We start from the raw sequence: 16,296 nt of genomic DNA, 5'->3' as shown, positions 1-16,296 counted from the left end.
GAGGCTGCCGCAAACACCACTGTCACAGAGTCCGCCGCCAGCACCGATGCCACAGAGGCCGCCGCAAGCATCGCCGCTACTGACACCGCCGCAAGCACCGAAAGCGGCCCCGCGACGGCCTGAGCCAGTGGCAGCTTCCATGATACAAAACCTTCAGTGGAGAAAGGCATCCACTACGTCTGTCCTTGGCAGGATGAAGCACTCTGGGCACAAAGCCCCCTCCAGAACCAGTGGAGAAAGGCATCCACTACCTTTTTCCTTGGCAGGATGAAGCACTCTGGGCACAAAGGCCCCTCCAGAACCAGTGGAGTATCACATCCACTACCTCTGTCCTTGGCAGGATGAAGCACTCTGGGCACAAAGCCCCCTCCAGAACCAGTGGAGACTGTTATCCACTTGAGAGACTGTGGCTTTGCACTCTCCCCCTGATAAAGCAGTGGGCAAACCACCCACTGGAGAGACATGAGAGACTGTGGCTTTGCACTCCCCAGGATTAATCAGTGGGCAAACCACCCAATGGAGAGACTTGAGAGACTGTAGCTTTGCACTCCCCAGGATAAAGCAGTGGGCAACCCACCCACTGGAAAGACTTGAGAGACTGTGACTTTGCACTCCCCAGGATAATGCAGTGGGCAACCCACCCATTGGAGAGATTTGAGAGACTTTGGCTTTTTACTCCCCAGGATAAAGCAGTGGGCAAACCACCCACTGGAGAGACTTGAGAGACTGTGGCTTTGTACTCCCCAGGATAAAGCAGTGGGCAAACCACCCACTGGAGAGACTGTGGCTTTGCACTCCCCAGGATAATGCAGTGGGCAACTCACCCACTGGAGAGACTTGAGAGACTGTGGCTTTGTACTCCCCAGGATAAAGCAGTGGTCATGGAGCCCCCTCGTGGAGCAGTGGCGTCGTGCACTCATCCGGCTGAGGTGCCCCCCCCTTACCTTCCCCCTGAGGTGCCTGTTTAATTTCGATCTGATGTCCCTGCAGTGTTCTCTCCATTTGATGTCTGGTATCAAATGTGTGGGCTTCGCCCATGCATTTTGGGCCCAGTGGTCCACGGACAATTATTGGTGCACTATCCGGACTTGTGTAGTTGGTGTACATAATTGTATATACTGTATTTCGAGTTTTGACTACTGGTTTTTTCATGATTACAATCGTTCAACTCATTTCCTTTTGTCATTGCGTTATTCAAGGTCATTTGCTGCATATATTTGTGTGTATGGTGTTGTGGGTGAGGGTGAAGGTTGGGTTGTTGCATGTTGCGTGTATATGTCACTCTCTTTTCCCTCTCCCCTCCCCTGTGTTGTAGGTGCAGTACTCACCATGGTCGTCGCCGCCGTCTTTGTTGCTCCTGATAGAGGAGCAGGAATACCATCGCAGGGAGTATTTGGAGTTCTGGCTCCATGGAGTCCTGGTTCCTCGTGGGGTGTGGAGAGGTGAGTGTTTTCCCTTCCAAGTCCTGTTTCTGCCGTGTTTTTGTTTGCGTTGGTTCCGCCCCGGAAAAGGTGGCGGATTGGCCTCTCATAATAGTGTGGGCGGTATATTGTCTTCCGCCTGTCTGTTAGCGGTGCCCGCTGCGCTGTTTGTTTGTACCGCTGTGGCGGTCAGAGTTTTAAAGTGGCTGTCTATGTTGGCGGTTTCCGCTGTGGTCGTAATTCCATTTTTTTGTTCACCGGCCTGTTGGCGGTATTACTGCCGCTTTAACACTGACCGCCAGGGTTGTAATGAGGGTCATTGTCTTGCTAGGTTACAGACGGAAGGTGATCACTCAGGTTGGCTCTTGTTGTGGCTTGTCCACCCAGACCAGATTTGGCCACCAAAAGGGTTGATCAGTTTGGATGTTGGTACTATGGTTAACACCCAGGCGGCCATTAATGATACATTTGTAGGCCATTATCACTCTTGGTATATGGCTTCGGATAGCCTCTCTTTTGATCGGACTGAGGGCTACCTCTGGAACCTCCTGCTGCCCTGACTAAACTGTGTCAGGTGAACTTAGTTGGAGCTGTGGGCTATATAATGACCCAAAGGCAAGAGTGAAGAATTATTTTGAACAGTTCTAGTATCCAGAGGGGCACAGACAGGGATATCCTCTGTTCCCACTGATTTCTGCCCTGGCCATAGAGACCTCTGTTGCAGTCTCTGTCTGTGGGTTCTGAGTTGGAGGCTTATAGTATATAGCAAATTTAGCATCATCTCTTTATACGCAGATGATGTCCTTATCTATCCACACAATGCAGATGCCTCAGCCTTGATGGACCTACTGCGAGAGTTTGGGGCCATCTCAGGCCTTAAAGTCAATTGGGCTAAGTCATCCTTGTTTCCCCTGTCCCCGATTCTAGTCTATAATAGGAGTACTCTACAGAGACTCAGGCTTAGCTGGAGTTGCAATACTTTTAAGTATCTAAGGGTGCAAGTTTCCCATTCAGATGCAGACCTGGTAGATGTGGAGGGCCGTAAGCTCCATTCATAGATCTCTGTTTTGGCTAGCTCTGCCACAGTCCCGGCTGGGCTGGGTAGCAATCTCTAAGTTTCCTTTTTTGCCCTGCTGCTGCACTTTTTCACTGCCCTGCCAATATTGCTTCCTATGCGGTTCTTTCAGGATTTTAATGGACTTCGGCTAGAGCTGAGTTGGGGCTTGGAGAGGATGTGAGGGCCCTCACTGTTGTACAATTGCTGGAGTGGCATCAGTGTTCCTGATTATGAGCTCTACTATGCAGTCTTTGCTCTGGATAGATGCAGCTCTTTGCCCAGACAGGGCATCAATTTGCCAGATCTTGGATGGGACGTACCTGCTCGTGGGGCTGTTTGACCCCAAGGCTCGGGTACCATATTAGACACACCAGATAAGAGTGGTGGATTGCTGCTGGTGAATGTATATACTAGTCAAGGGGCCCCACCTGCTGCATTCTCTTCTGCTCCCCATTTGGAGCTTGCCTATGCTCCAACAGGTGGCCAAGCAACATAATGTTCTACCTTTGAGGGAGGTGGAGTTTGATCAGTTGGAAGACTAGTTTCTAGAGGACACCTTTATGCCCTATCAGGAGATCATGGAGAACTAGCAGAAGGTCATTGTTTGCCATTAAATATGTGCTGCTGCCAATGTGGTGCCCTGACAGTACTGAACCAGACACATGCCCGAGTTTAGACGTGATCTTATCGCTTGGGGGCATGCAGTGACTATCCACAGGGCTCTATGTCGCACTGAGTTTGGTCGGTGGTGCACTAATGCAAAGGGCAAGGAAGTGGTGGACGGCGGACCTCCGGATGCCCATCATGGATCCCCTTTGGCACTGCAGCATGTTAAGGTGATTTCCTGCAACCCATGTTTTTGTTTTATACAATTTAGCTCCTTGCACCAGACATATCTCACACTAAAAGGCATCAAGCAAATGCTCTCCACAACCTCCCCTCAGTGCCCTAGATGACAGTTGCCCCAGGCCAGATATTTTCACATGGTGTGGGACTGCCGGGTGGTGCAACAGGCCTAGGAACAGATTCCAGCAAGTACTGTTGCCTTGGTAGATCACCCAGTTCCACTCTTTCCTGAGCCATGCCTACCTAGGCCTCCATCTTAAGGCCAAATGAGATAAATATTTCCATACAATCATAGACCTTGCATTCATCTTCTTTAAATGGCAAATTGCGATGTCTTGGATGGGTCCAGCAGGTCCGGACATTAAGTGTTGGATTTCCATGGTGCTGTTGTTGGAAAGGGCTGAGCGTGATGCCCTTGTCATGATAAGTATCCATGGGTGTAGGAATGCAGGCGGCAGGGGCTGGGATACATGCATCCACAAATTGGAGGCAAAAAAAGATACACGCCTTCCCTGAATGCCACCCTTGCTTCTAATGGTTCCTCCTGTTTATTTTCAGCGATTTTCACAGGGTACATATACGGACTGGTGTGCATGCCTCTACATCCTCTGATGGCGGTATAATTGCCTGCCACCGAGGACCTGAAATTTGGTGGGCTCAGACGATAATCCTCTCAGATCAGGAGGCTTGATGATGGGGGACTGCTCCCATCACTTCCTAGTCTCCCTTCTCACCTACATATACTCACTCATTTAGCGAGTGAGTGGGTGTCCTTGGGTACTTTCACTAAGGGCTCTGATCCCCCAATGCCCTAGGTCATGGCATGGTATCCTGAACCCCATGCCTCTATAGGGGCCTCCTTCATTACCAGATTCTCTCACACTTGAGGCTGAGGGAGCATGTTGCCCAGGTCTGAGGTGACTTCGCTGTGTTTACTTATTATTACACCCTTTAAAATTATGGTTTTATGTATCTATGCAGTGTTGATGATGGATTTGATATGCTTCTTGACTTTCACTTTTTTATTTTGGTTTTCTTCCATTTGTTATTCATGTGATAAAATCAACAAATACATTTTAAAAAGTCCTGGTAGTGTATAACTCTTACATTTGTTTTTCACTACTGCAAGGCCTATCTCTCCCATAGGATAACATTGGAGTTGCGTTATTACTTTTTATATATGTAATTCCCAAATGGAAAGAGATGACAAGATCATGTTTGGTGTCTCTGGAATCCTAATTTAATCCTAACTTATGATGAAGGTGTATTAAAAAAACAAAATTAACTTTGAGAAAATTGGCTTATTTTTGCCTTAGCCAATTACTGCCTTCAGCCTATCTCTGGTCACATGACTGGGTGTAGTTGGCAGTTGGGCTTTGTGTTCTTCTCCTAGATAGACAAACACAGTGGCAGTTTAGATGTGACTGGATCACTGGCAGGATTAGAGGGAAGAACTGGACTCAGCCTCACTTACACCTGAATTGGCTGAGTCTTGTCTCTACACAAAAGGCATAACGACCCTGCATTGTTACTTCAGTCAAGTTGAAGCTAGGGCAGGGGAGGCAGGGAATTCCTTGCACTGCAAATCCAATTTTCAGAATATTTTCCCACTTTAAAGAACCAGGGCACCAGGGTGTAAAGGATGGAACTGAAACACCACCCTTTCAGTACACTTCTGAACCTGTGGATACTCTGAAGGACTGCTATGCTGCTACAAGAACTGGCACTCGGCTGGACTCCTGCTTTGGTGTGCTGATCTATTGCATGCTGCCCTCTTGCTTGGGTGAGAAAGATTGCACCTGCATTACTTGAACTGAACACCCAGAGTACCTCTAAAGGCTAGTTGGCTGGCCTTCTGATCTGAAACCTCAGGGATACAACAGGCTTCCAATGATCTTGCATCTGCACCTGTACTCTGCCATCTGTGAGTCTATTCTTCTAACTGGTGCCACTCTAGTCCTGGGCTTTTGGAAGTGGGCCTAAGGTGCTCAGCAAGTCTGTGGATCAAGCCCCGGGGAACATGGCGGCTGTAGGTCGGCAGCGCTCGCGCTGCTATAACAGCCGTGGCGCTGCTCGACCCCTCACCAAGCGCGAAGTCAAAGCGCAAAAGGAAGGAAGGGTGGAGGAGAGGAAAAACGATACTGGGGATGGAAATTCCTCCCATTTACTTACCTGATAGCGGCATGCCGTCTCGAAAGTTACGAGACCGCATTCCGGCGCGGAACGACTGGAGGCAGACCAGGCAGGGGCAGCACAGGTCGTTTATGCAGCATGGAAGGCAGGTCTGGTGAATTGCTGCCCCATGTAAGAAGGAAGGACTCTCTCTCCCCCTCAACACTCGGGCCCTTGAATTTGCCTCAAAGTGGTATGGAGGATCCTGTGGACGCTGTGGATCAGGTACTGGGTGAAGGTATGTGGAGCCTGTGGACCTTCATAACCTAAGAGAGGGGGGCCCTCCTCATATGTTTTCATGCCAGGGCAGTGGCCTTGAAAGCTCCATGGATACTCTATTGGGTGAAAGGGGGGCAATACTGCCACAAAAAAAGAAGAAATCTGAGGGGGAAGAAAGCAGCCCTCCCCCCTCTCTGAGCAGAAAATAACCCCCTCACTGAGGGCATATTTCAAAGCCAAGAGCTTAGACAACGTCATGACCAGCTCTAATACGACTTATGGTCTGAATGTGAGAAGGGCGAGCAAGCTGAAGTGCAGGGGTGTAATTTTTCTGTTTCATCTGCACCCCCTTCAAGCGAGGGGGGGTATCAGCCACCAGTGTGTTAGTACAGAAGCAGACAGTTTTGGGTATAGGAGAGGACACCCTCCTGCTTCAAAGAAGCGACACTTCAGAAGGATGGACATTAGACCCTTGGGTTCCCAGCATGATCCTTTACCGGAATCGAATTCCACAAATATTCAGCCATCGGTGGAATCCCTGCTGCATTCTTTGTCTAAGGAAGTTAAGCAGGGATTTATGGTATCACAGAATAACCAGAAAGGGATTCAAGATGTCTGTGAAGCATTGGCGGCGAAGATGGATATTCTAACACTGCGAACTCAGGTTTTGGAAAACCAAGTGACTCAACTTAATGAAACGGTGGAGAAACATACAAATGATATTGAAGTATTAAAGATAATGGGAAAGCAGAATACTGAGCATCTGGAAGTGTTAGAAAATAACGCCAGGAGGAATAACATTAAAATATTGAATATCCCGGAGGGAGTCGAGGGGGACAATATTAAAATGTTTGTGGTAGGTCTTCTGAGTCAAGTAGGAGTGTGGGAAGGGCCCGAGGATTTGCTATCCCAAGATATACAGATGGCCCACAGGGACCCTTTTTGGAAATAACCAAATGCCACTAAGCCAAGAAGGATACTGGTGAATTTTCTCACCTATGCTATTAAGGAAAAGATCCTCTCTAGGGCGTTGAAAACCGGAACTTTGAATGCGAATGGAGTTTCTTTTGAAGTAAGATCCGATGTATTGCGGATGACCTCCAACCGACAATGGGAACTTGGCAAGAGGTTGGAAGAGTTTAGGAAACTGGGGGCCACGGCCCAGTTAAAATTTCCTGCGACTTTGAGGGTGATGAGAGAAAACCGGATGTATAACATACGGGATCCCCATGAAGCAGACTCTCTCCTTGAGAAATTTAAGAATAACTAAACCACGAAGAGATACTCCTTTCTTTTTTTTTTTTTTTTGGTGGGGGTCTAGCAGTGTCAAAAGGCTGGATAGCCAAAAAATGGGGGGGTTCCCGAGGGAGGTGAGAGGGAGGATACGGGGAAGGGGGTTGGGAAGGTGGGAGGCAGGGGTTTGACAGGGTTGGGGTGGATTAGGCATGGGGAAAAATGTCCTCATCATCAAATGGTTCGACCCATAGCATTGTTTATTAGAATGTTCACTACCTCTGAAAGAATATATAAGAAGGATGGCTACAGGTAATCTCCAGATTCTCTCATGGAACGTGAATGGACTGAGAGTAAAAGAGAGGAGAAGTTATGTCTTGCAGTATATCAAGGATTACCAGGCACAAATTATAATGATTCAGGAGTCTCACTTGACATCTGTAGAAGTACATGAGATATTTAAGCCCCAGGTTTGGGTTAGTCAATTGACTTGTTCTAATAATACATCGCATTCGAAGGGAGTAGTAATTTTGGTTAAGAGAGCCGCCAATGCCCTGATTATGTCCACTAAATCAGACACAAAAGGTAGATGGGTTATGGCGGATGTAAAAATCAATCAGGCCATTTATACTTTGGTATCCAATTATGGTCCTAATGTGGACGACACAACCTCCCTACAGGAAATATGTAATGCAGTCCTGGAAATCCAGTACCCAATTATACTAGCAGGTGATTTTAATGTGGTCTTAAACTATGTGTTGGATAAGTCTTCTGGTAGTAAGGCCTGTGGATCTCGAAAATCTTTGGCGTATATCAAAGTGATGATGGAGCAGTAGGCGTTTGGTTGACATTTGGAGAGAATTGCACGGTTGCTCGCGTAGTTTTACCTTCCATAATAAAAGATTTAGGCATCATTCCAGGATAGATTATTTCCTACTAGCCAAGGTTCTAAGGGCATGTGTGGTGGACGTACAGCATATCCCCGCCCATCTATCTGATCATGCCCCAGTCATGTTGACTATGAAGGAAGATGGCCCACGGCCAGCAAAGAGGTGGATGTTAGATTGTTCACTATTAGCTAATATAGAGGTGGTGAAATGTTTATCAAGGGAAACTAGATGGTTTTTTTAAGATAATAAGAACTCTGCAGCACCTTGTGGTGTGGGATGCATATAAAGTTTTTATTAGGGGGGTTCTGATTTCCATCCCTGCCCGGAGAAATAGGGAGTACAGGTCAGGCATTCAGGATATTGAGAATGAATTGAAGAGCCTAGAGAAAAAACTGGTTGAGGGTCATTTGGGTGCGAGAGAGGATGATTCGCCCATGTAAGAATTGGTGACTAAGCGAGCAGCACTCTCAGCATTAATAGAGACGCGAGTAAGAGAAAATGGGAGGCAAGCAAATTCACAAATTTTGAGTATGAGGAATGTGCAGGGAAGTTATTGGTGTGAAAAACGAAGCCTGATCTTATTAGAAACCAAATTTCAGAGATAAGGGACCCTGATACAGGGGCGGTTGTAACAGACCCCTTAGCAATTCAAAGAGCATTCCAGAGTTTTTTTGAAGCTTTATATAAAGAAGATTTACCAGAAGTGGTGGAAGACGAGATGCCAAAGGTAGAAGAATTAATGTCAGGGAGACTTGATGAGGAAGGGGTGTCTTTTTTGGAGGAGGAATTGTCGGAGGTAGAAATAGTACAGGCTATTGCCAAAGCGAAAAAAAGGAAGGCAGCAGGCCCTGATGGCTTGCCTGCGGAGTTTTATGTAAAATTGGGTAGTATTTTATCCCCTCTACTCAAAGAGCTTTTTAATGCAATTTGGAGGGGAGAGTCTCAACTACCAGGGCCCTGGAATGAAGCAATAATAACTGTCATATTAAAACCCGGGAAAGATGCTTCGTTTTGTGAATCATGTCAGCCAATTTCCCTATTGAATAATGACTATACAATATTCACAAGCATACTTGCTAGCAGATTAGGGGAGGGCATCGTGCCTCTGGTTCATGAAGATCAAAAGGGGTTTTTAAAGAATAGGCATATGTATCAATTATCCCACAAATTAATTGGGGCAATTGACATGGCATCAGTATCGGGCCTTCCTCTGGCGGTTATTACCCTTGATGCTACTAAGGCGTTTGACCGAGTGAATTGGGGCTATTTAATTTATATTCTAACACAGCTGAATTTCGGCCCAGGGTTCTTGGGAGCAATCAAAAGTATTTACGCCAATCCATCGGCAAGAGTTTTGATTAATGGGAGTTTAACCTCTCCGTTTTTATCACTCGAGGGACTAGACAGGGTTGTCCTCGCTCCCCTCTGCTCTTTGATGTGTATATAGAGCCATTTGCCTGTATGATTAAAAAGGACATTCTAATAAAACCTTTTATTTATATGGGGTGGGAGAAAAAGGTATCTATGTATGCGGATGACATTATCATTTATACCACAGACATCCCTGCGGCGTTAGATAGAGTAGAAGGGATCACACGAAATTTTAGCCAGATATCAGGGTATCAAATCAATATGTCAAAGACGGAAATCATGAAATGGAATATGAATATTCACCATAAGCTAATAAAGGAAGAGATAAGATACCTTGGAGTTAATATACCACAAGACTTGGAGAAAACATTGTTGGAAAATCTGAAACATTTGATGCATCAGATAGATAAACTGTTATTAAGTTGGGTACATCTTCCTTTAACCCTATACGGGAGGGCGAATTTAGTTAAAATGTTTATTCTCCCGAATCTCACTTTTCTCTTCAATGTGATCCTATTGGAATTTGCGAAAAAACGAATACAGGACATACAATCAAAGACAGATAGCTTTATTTGGGCCCATAAGGGAATCAGGATTGCTAGGAAGAAGCTACGTAGAAGTTATTTTAAGGGAGGTATTGCCCTCCTGGATATCCAGTTATATGTATGGGCATTTCAGTTAAAGAATGTTAAAGATTTATTAGTAGCAGAGGAGATCTCCCCAAAAAAGAAGGCTACGCTCAGTGGCGAAGGGAAAGGGGAGCATAATTTCTTGTATAAATCCGGTCACCCAAGGTTTTACAAAAAAGTAAGACTGAAATCACTAAAGGCGGCGGGCTCTTTTTGGGCAAGAATCAGGAAAGTCACTAATTTATCGTATTATAGTACTCGCGCTCCCATTTGGGACTCCCCCGGAATCCCGGAGTGTTTGCAAGATGTCTTGGCTCGCCCTTTGAAGGAGGGAGGCATTAGGAAATGGGGAGAAATACTACAGGAGGGGGGGTTGAAACCTTGGGGAACATTTGTCACTAGCCATTGTTTGTTGTCTAGGTTCAAATACTATCAATTACAGGCATGGGTAAGATCTTTAAGGACAGGGGAAAAGGAGATCAATGAGTTAGTGGAGTTGTTACATAAGAATCAACCATGTAAGAAGGAAGCCACTGCCTATTAAAGAATACTCTTGGAGTGTTTGGATAACTCAGATGAGGAACAGAATTTCTCAGGCTCCTTATGGGAGGAGGTGGCTATTAAGGAGGAGATCAATACATTATGGGTAGGTTCTTGGCAACGTCTCTATAGAGTGGTCAAGGCTGCAGCTCTTAGAAAGAACCATGCATTTGTTTTGTACAGAGCATATTATACTCCAAAGAAGTTAAATATGTTCAACAAAAATGCTCATGCAGCCTGTAAAAAGTGTGGGTTAGTGGGGGCAGACGATATTCATATTTTGATGTTATGTTCTCCGATTTCAAATTTCTGGAGGGATGTGTTTGAGACTCTATCTTTTGTGATACAGGTCCCACTGGTGGCCTCCCCAGCTTTAGTTTTATTCGGCGGCGCTTTAGAATCGATAAACCTCTCAAGCGCCCATAGGAATTTGTTGTTTTATTTAATACTCGTGGCAAGACGGGAGGTTTGTAGACATTGGATTTCTCCCACCCCCCCAACCTGGTGGGAATGGGTGGATACTGTAATGAAAATCTGTCAATCAGATCTTTGTAGAACTGGATTCAATGATGTTAAGGAGTTATGGCAATCCTGGGTGAATTGGTTTTCTCCAAATACTAATACAAATTTTTGAGTATCTTGTCCAATGATTACTTTCTTTTCAAGGTACAGATGGCATATAGCTACTTCCACCCTTCCGCTATGTGTATCCCGGATACGGCTGGCCCTTTGCCTGGTCCAAAAGGGATTTGAGTATATATCGAGTCTGGTCATAATGGAAGTACTATAGGAAATATGAGGACAAAAAAAAAAGCCTGTGGATCCAGTGGAACTAACACATCTCCTCTGCTAAGTGGCGCAAACCTGAGCAGAACTGATGTATCGCTGTTGTTATGTGGATTGGACCTGTTGTAAAGACACCCATCGCTGCTGTAGCCCAGATCGCCTTCAAAACCACCACTGCATGATGCAATCTCGACACAAGCGCTCACATCGCTTGTTGATGGCAGCCTTGATGACACCGAACTCTGTTTCATAGCCTCACAGCTCTTCAGAACCAACTTATTCCCCCATCTGTGCATCTCATTCCTGGCACCGGAATTCTCATCGAAAACCTTGTTGATGGGATCCTTGACGTTATCGCAACAGGGCCTTTCAATGCCAGTGCATCACCTCAGCTGAGCGGCACATTCTCAATGCGGATCCACAAAATGCTTCACAAACCTGGACTGAAGGTACTTTTATTCAGCAGGCCTAAATGGGTTCCTGTAATAGGCCCACACTCCATCACAGCAGGGCTGAATGTGTGACTTTGTCCCGGTCTGTCACGACCAGGTAGCCACAATTGGTGCTATGCTATTTTCTTTTGAACCTTTAAAATTCAAAATCTTCATTATGACTAATTGAATTTTTGTCATTTGTGTTTGGTTTTATTTATTACAAACTACTCTATCTGTTGCACACATACTTTGCACATTGCCTCTAAGTTAAACCTGACTGCTCCTTACCAAGGGTTTGAGTACAGGTAAATTTGAGGTTGACTTGTTCCTTACCCTGACAAGGATTGTGGTTGCTGCTTGACCAGGGCTCACAACCCAGTCAACCATCAGTCCAGTTTCTTACAAATACTGGCACTCAGGCCCAGGTTTACTAATGCGTTGAACCAAGTTTGCATCACTTTTCTGACGCAAACCGGGTGCAAAGTGTTAGGGTGGGATTACTATCCAACTCAAATTCTGATTTGCACTGGATAGGATCCCAAACTAAGGCAAAGTTGCACTTTGGGCTGCTTGGTACTATATTGCATCAAGGGGGTGTTCCATGGGTGGTGCATTGGCATTTCTATGCAACCACCCATGGATTGTGCCGCAAATCCCTATCTACAAACATCAGTAGATAGGAAATTGTGCCAAAATCACATGACTTATCAAAGCATGCATAAAATTTTGACATTTTTCATTTCACCTTGTTTTTGCAACGTTTCATGTGTGCTGGATTGTACAGTACAAAATGAAAAAAGACTTAAAGCATAGTTTTTGTACTGGAAGGGACAATATCCGATACACAACCTATGGTTTAGAGAATGGACACAATCTTGCACTATGGTCTAAGTGTGTGCATTGACCCGTGGCTATCAAAAGTGTACCAGTGCACAGGAAGAAAAAAATGCACCATATCTTTTAAGATATGATACATTTTCTTCTCTCTACCATTGACGTAAGGCAGCAACACAACTTGTAGTGTTGTCTTGCATCAATAAATACTAAATCTGACCCTCATACTCACACAATCTCACTCACTGCCTGCCACTGGCTACCTTTCATTTATACACACATGCTTACACAAAGACATATGTTCATACATACACAGGTCCTCTCACATAAATACACTCTCATCTGCAAGCACAAACAAAATATACATTTAAAATAATTTTTAATTACCAAAGCTGCCACCAAAGTTCCAGCCAAGAATGATCCTTTTTTTACTACACAAATAGTAAATAATAAACTGTTATTCACTATTTGTATAAGAATGTGACAGAAAATAAGGAATGTGGACCCGCTCTTCTGTTCTTGACACTGATTTTGCCACCTCTGAGGCCAGGGGTCGCAAAGGCAGTGCCAGGGGTCAGAAGCAGATGCGACCTCTGGCAACCCCAAAATGACATCCATGACAGCATTTCACAAAGTGCAGTCATCTTGAACAAGATCTTGTATGTGATGCACCTCAGTTACTTTAAGTATGCAGTGAGCAAACTTAGAACCCAGGTTTATGAATCCCTTGCACTGCCATTATGTTGTGCAAGGCAGCGCAAGTCAACATAATGGATTCAGCAATATTTACAAAGCCACATAAAGCATTGTGTGGCTCTGAGTGGCTTAGTAAATCTGGAGTAACGGAAGTCACTGCCTTACATTACTCTGCCCTGGGAAGGTGTTCCATGGGAGGAGTGTTATGTTCCCATGCATCCACCCATGGAATTTGGCACATTGCCAGATCTACTAAGACTAGTAAACTTTGGAATGTGTCAAAATGCTGCATCGCAAGATTGGTGAATCCAGTCCCTGGTGGAAGCCGTAGGGCTGAGGGTAATTGGAAGGGCCTTGTGGAGAATGAGGGCCCTGAATGAGTGGGAGGCTAGTACCTCATGTTGAGAGATGTCCCCCATTTGTCAATCTCTTGCCTTGCCACTCCATTAGCCATATTTCTTCTGTGGCAATGCTCACGTTTTGTAAACTTCTACCATGCCTATAAATGTGGTTAAAATGGTCCGATGGACCAGAATCTAAATTTTGTTCTGCTTCTCACATAGGATGTGCAAAATCCGCATAATCTGCTTTGTATTGTTATGTGAAAATTCAGAAGCAATGATTGAAAATTTCGTGTACTTGCGCAAAATCCAAGTCTGTCATTTGGTGACATATTTTAGCGTGAAATGCAACCTTGTGGCATTTCTTTTGCACTTAAAAATAGCATAGAAGATACAATTGCCTTGAACATCAGGCACTCAATTCACTTTGTTCCTGAGTTATAATGTTGCTGTGAAGAGTGCAGTAATTATGTGGTGTGGCATAATGGCATAGATTCAGGAATTTCACATTCCAACCATAATACACAATTAACAAAATTATGATAATTACTCAAGCGTAATTTAAATTTCACCCAAAACTAGTTCTCACCAAGCTAGATTTGCAGAGTGTGTGATAACAGCCTGTAAGACAGTGTGATTTTTTAAATGTTTTGGTTCTTGTTAACTACAGCATACTTCTTCACCTAAACCATAGGATGCTGGAGGTAGAGATTTATTGGAGGGCATACAGGGAAGGAAATAAAATTGAAAAATAAACGATCGTACATAACATTCAATGGTTAAACAGCATGGTTGGGCCTGTCTCTGGGTGTCTCTGAATGCATCTGGCTCATTTTCTAGTTTCTCTAGTTCTCTCAAATCTTTTTAGAAGTTCAGAGAGGTAAGGAGAAACAGCCCAACACCTTTCAATCAGTTTACAGTGTAACCCATTTGGTCAAGCACTGAATCTCACAAAAATATTTTCAAGAGTTTTATTACAAATTTAAGGCCAGACATATGTAAATGAGTTTCAGAAACATATGTTGTAAGTACAAAATCACCGGAGGTGAATTAAATTGCCTAATCTGATCAAATCGTACAATCATAAGGCATACCAATATTTTAGTCGCAGCAATACAAAAGGTAAAAAAACAACAGTTGATTTTCAGAGTCCAAATTGCGATCTTCCTGTCTAACCATTTGAAATGAAATAAATCTAATTATTCTTATTAAGCTAAAGGAAAACCTAAAGATTTCTCGGAAGTGCAGGAAATAGGAAAATAGTCAAAAGTGTCAGCATAACAGAAACCTCAGTAGACGTTCTGCAAGAGAGATGTGTATAGAATGAAGCCGCTTCAGCCAAAGTAAAGTAAAGAGATCTGTACCCCTTTAAGTCTTTAGGGAATCTGCTCTTATCAAAAAGTAGAAGGGGTCTGTCTCACCTAACTAACTGAACACCCCTTTAGACCTTGCAGAACTTTTGAGAGTCGACGTGATCACCGTCAGTAGTTTTCCATCTTCCGTGCACAGTTTGGAATTTGCAACTCCCATCAGACTTTCATCCCATGAACAAGCATCAGGATGACCTTGGGTACCTCCCGTGTCCAGGAGCTCAGAGAGCAGTTCTTCTTGCTCATCCTTTAGTTAGTGCTTCTCGTCCTTACTAACATACCCTCCCATAACCCTTTATTTCAAACTCACAACAGGTCTTTCATTAACTGTAGACTTGTGCAGACGCACCTGCAAACAAAATAAAACGCAACACAAGTAAAGCTCCACGTTGTTATTTAAGCATAGAAAAACATTTTGGGCCTTAACTCAAGGCAATTTAACAAAGAATTCAATTAACATTTGAATACATGGCTAAATGTGCATTTCCGTGACAAGCACAATAAATGATGAATAACTGTAATGATATAACATTTTAAAGTAATGTTGTAATCCCAATACATTGAATATAAATGAGCACATGTACTATTTTCCAGTCGATTACTGTCATTACAGAAGCATGCCTATAAGTTTATTGCATTTCTACTTGTGAGTTCACTCTAATTAACATGATTTTTGATGCATCATGTTAGCATGAATACATTAAAATACACACCATATATGTCATTCATCATATTCACCATATTCACCACTAGCAGTGCCACACCAGTAGACTGCCGCCAGCCATATTATGACAGATAATACAGCCTGGCAGTGTTCTGCTGGCGGGCGCTGCTGGCTGTAGCAGCGCACGGTCCTGTCCCCTGCCGGAAGACCCCCTGGATTCAGGTAAGTCGGGTTTCCGACAGGGGAGGGGGGTGAGGGTGTTGTGTGTGGGGTGGGGGTTGTGTGTGTGTGTGCATGAGTGTGTGAGTGTGTGCCTGAATGCGAATGTATGTGTAGTGTTGTTTGCGTGCTTGTATGCATGTGTGTGAGTGCGTGTATGCATGGAAATGTGAATGTGTGTCAGTGTGAATGTGTGCACGGTTGTGTGCGTGAATGAATGGATGCATGCATGTATGTATGCGTGTATGTCTGTGTGAATGAGTGTGTGTATCAGGGAGGTTGGAAGGGAGGGGGAGCCTGGATGTACAGGGGTGGGGGCGGCTGGGAAGTGTTGGGGGGAGGGGGCCTCCTATCAGTAACAGGGAAAGAATTCCCCGTCACTGAAAGGGCCTGCCACCATGGTTTTCTTAGTATTACAAACACCACGAAACCTATGGTGGTAGGCAGGGTCATGATACCGCCGGCAGTGCAATAGCAGCCGCCAGGCTGGAGATTCTTATCCCCAGCCCGGCGGCTGCAACCGCCATTGCATTCGGAGTGGTACATTGGCGAGTTGGTTTCAGCCAACCCACCA

Source organism: Pleurodeles waltl, chromosome 6 (genome assembly GCF_031143425.1).
Source record: "Pleurodeles waltl isolate 20211129_DDA chromosome 6, aPleWal1.hap1.20221129, whole genome shotgun sequence".
In the NCBI taxonomy this organism is placed as follows: domain Eukaryota; kingdom Metazoa; phylum Chordata; class Amphibia; order Caudata; family Salamandridae; genus Pleurodeles; species Pleurodeles waltl.
Note: the sequence above shows the minus strand (reverse complement) of the source record.